Raw genomic sequence first — 3,270 nt, 5'->3', positions numbered from 1 at the left:
GCTCCGACGAAAACCCGCGGCCGCCACCCTAGGAGAACGCCCCGAGTGCTGCCGGGCACCGAGTGCAGCCCGGCCCCGAGCGGGGAGCGCACAAGCCCCACTCCCCGCTTCTGGGTGCTGTCCATGGGGCTGGGGCGAGGGGCGCCGCCTGCCCGGGGAAGGCAGGGGCCCGGCGCGGATCAGCACGGCCGGCTGGCCCGCGGCCTTACCTGCAGACGGTGTAGACTGGCGGCGGAGCAGCGAAGGCGAGAGGCCTGTGTTGGCGGCTGGACGCGGTCTCGGCAGTGGATGCGCGTCGCGCCGCCGGGGTTTATAGGACAGCGCTGTGGCCGCTCGAGCCATAAAAGGCAACTTTCGAAACGGCGAGCGCTGATTGGTCCCGCGCCGCTCACTCACCGGCCTCGCCGCACAGTGCAGCATTTTTTCACCCCCTCTCCCCTCCTTTTGCAAAAAAAAAAAAAAAAAAAGAGAGAGAAGAGAGAGAGAGAGAGATGGACTGAGAGAGAGCGAGAGCGAGATTGAGGAAGAGGCGAAGGGAGAGAGTTTTGGCGTTGGCCTCCCTTGGTTTGGGGCCCGTGGGTCGGATGCGCAAGCTGTGGGTCACCGCACCGCTGGGCAGTGCTCAGTCCAGCCCGCGTGGCCAGGCCTGCACCTGGCCTGACCGTCTCTCCGTGTCCCCCACCCCGGGACCCTCCGAGTGTGGATGTCACATGAGCCGTGAGCTCCCCCGTGGGCACAAGGTTCAGCATGGATGCGAGGGCTCTTGGTTGCTGTGGGTGCAGCTGTGGGGGAAGGGGTGTTTAGGGGTTCACCCCCCTTTGCCAACATTAGCTCAACTGCCCAGAAAGCCCGGGTTTGAGGGGTATCTGGCTGGGGATGCTCAGCTTGCTAAGTAGGGGGTCATCAGTATTCAGAGACCCAGGGCTGAGGATTATGGTGCGGTGTGGGGGAGTCAGGGAGTTCGTAGCCATTTAACAGGGGCCTCAGGGCCCCAGGCCCCAGAGATAGGATAGGCTCAGGGATCAGTGGCTGGAAGTTGTCTGTGAAGAGGCCTCCGAGGCTGCCCTGCTGCTGGCCAGGGCTCTGTAGAACACAAACTGTTCCCATGGAGCCAGGCTGCTGCCTCTGAGGGCTGCCTGGTCACACCCAGCCAAGGCCAGGCCTGGGCTGTTAACCGGTGACCCAGGCCCAGCTGGGCACAGGCAAGCCGGACTGCTCAGCTCAGCTCTGGGGCCCACCATCCATCGTCTGTCATTTGTAGCCATAGCTGAACTGCCCTCCTGGACCATCTGGAAGTCCCCAAGGAGTGGGGAAGGACACTCCATGAGCCAGAGAGGAGTTAGGGTTGAGGGCAGGGCAGCAGGAACAGTAACTGAAAGCCAGATGCCCTCAGAGGAGACCCTTTCCTGGTCACTCTTTACTGCTCTGGGTCTCTCCAAATACTGGTTTAACATGGGTGCCCTGTTCTGGGTGGTTCCCGCTCTGAGAGCTGCCAGTTTGGCAGGCAGATCCTGTATCCAGCTGGTGGCCAACAGTGATCAGTGCACATGACAGACGGAAGCCCAGGGGCCATGGGACCCCAGAGGGACATCTGGCTCGCCTAGAGGAGCAAGCACCTTCTCAGAACTGGTAACAAGAAGCTGAGTTTTCACATGAATGAGAAGGGGAAGGGTGGTTTAGCTGGGGGCACTGGCTTGTCACCACTGGTCTGTCCCCAGGCCTGCCCAGGGCTTTGCAGCACATAATAGGTGCTCACCGAGTGTGTGTTGAAACCAGTGACCAATTAGTCCATATATGGATGTGGAATGCGTGTCCAGGGAAGAGGTGGCTTGGTCCAGCCCACTGCAGGAGGCTGGTGGCAGGTCTCTTTGAAGGCTGCGGAGGCCACAACCAGGTGGGAAGGGTGGCCATCACCCAGTACAGAGCAGAGCCCCCAGGCTCAGAGCCACGTGCTAGAATTCCCAGATAACTGCCAAGAAACTCTCTGCAGCTCCCCCGTCTCCGCCCGGGCCCTGGGCGAACTCCCCCTTCATCCACTCCCTGCTTCCCAAAGGCCAGGCTGCTCTGTCCCTGGCCTTGTGTCTCTCAGTCACAGGCGTCCAGCCAGCCGCCTTGGGACCTGCCAACCTTGCAATTCAGGGCCTGGGGGGGTGACCCTTTCTGCTGCTCGATGATTCGGGCTGCTTCTGGCTGTCGGCTGAGCCTGGAGGGGTGCTTGGCAGGCTCAAACCAGGGGTGCAGGGCAAGGGCTGGGAGACTCGAGTGGCTCCAAGAAGCTACGTGGAGTGGAGAGCAGGCCTTGTCCCCAATCAGGACTTGTTCAGCCACCTCACCTCTTCTCAGCTAGGGGTTGGCCAAGGGGCAAGAACACCAGCCCCACCCGGGCTGAGACTGGAACACTCCTGGGCCTCTGCAGCAGCCATTTCCTGATGCTCTCCTATGCATCCTTCGAGGCCCAGCCCAGAAGGCCCCTCCCTCCTCAGGGGGCGCCCTTGAGCGTCTGCAGCATGCACCCTCCCCCAACTAGAGACCACTGCATTGAGGCAGGTATATAACTCGGCCTCCCCCCAGCCTCTGCTGCAGGTTTCATCCCCTCCTTCAGCTGCCCCTCCCTGAGCGCCTGCTGTGTGCAGGGGGGGGGGAGGGGTCTCTCTTCCCCTTCTCAGCCCCACCTCAGTTTCTTCCTTTGGAAAATGGAGCTTGGGGTCCATTCTCAGCAAGCCCCTCCAGAGTTGCCATGCACCACCCCCTCAGGGTCCTGCTCTGCTGCATGAATAAGCGACTGTGTGTCCTCAGCCCTCTCAAAAGACCCTGGGAAGATGGAGGCTTGTGGTGGGTACACCGGCACCCAGCCTTGGTGGCGGGGAGGGCTGGAGAGAAAAGCGAGTGGGGGGAGGAAAAGAGGAAGTGGGGCAAGCCAGAGGAAGGGGGAGGAGCAGGGTGGGAGAGGAAGTGAACAGGTTCTTCGCTTGGGAAATTTGCCCTGGCGGGGAGTTTCAGAGCTGTCACTCGGGCAGGCGCACAGCCCACAGGAGCCTGGCCAATGGGGACTGCACCTGCCTTTCTGGTGCTGGTTTTTTCTGTCTGTGGTTCCCCCTGCCCTGCGAAGGCCCCCAGGCCGGGGGATATTTACAGTCCACACCAAAGGACCGCTCCCTCACCCTCTTCTGGGACCAGCCACCACCTTGCCCTGGAGGTTAGACCCCCACCGCTGCCCGCCAGGTGGGGACCCCAAACTCCGTTTCTCAGAGGAAGAGACCCCCCCACACA

At 61.8% G+C, this 3,270-nt stretch overlaps 1 protein-coding gene across 1 annotated transcript in view; it reads right to left on the bottom strand.

The window, feature by feature from the left end:
- Positions 1-357, bottom strand: part of ACTB (actin beta) — a 3,445-nt gene extending 3,088 nt beyond the window's left edge. The window contains exon 1 of the mRNA XM_006906563.3: positions 210-357. The gene's annotated coding sequence lies outside the window, so the exon portion shown is untranslated. The remainder of the gene's footprint in view (positions 1-209) is intronic.
- Between the last annotated feature and the right edge of the window lie 2,913 nt (positions 358-3,270).

This window comes from Pteropus alecto, unplaced genomic scaffold (genome assembly GCF_000325575.1).
Source record: "Pteropus alecto unplaced genomic scaffold, ASM32557v1 scaffold40, whole genome shotgun sequence".
NCBI lineage: Eukaryota > Metazoa > Chordata > Mammalia > Chiroptera > Pteropodidae > Pteropus > Pteropus alecto.
The sequence above is the reverse complement of the archived record's forward strand: the minus strand, read 5'-3'. Positions and strand labels throughout refer to the sequence as shown.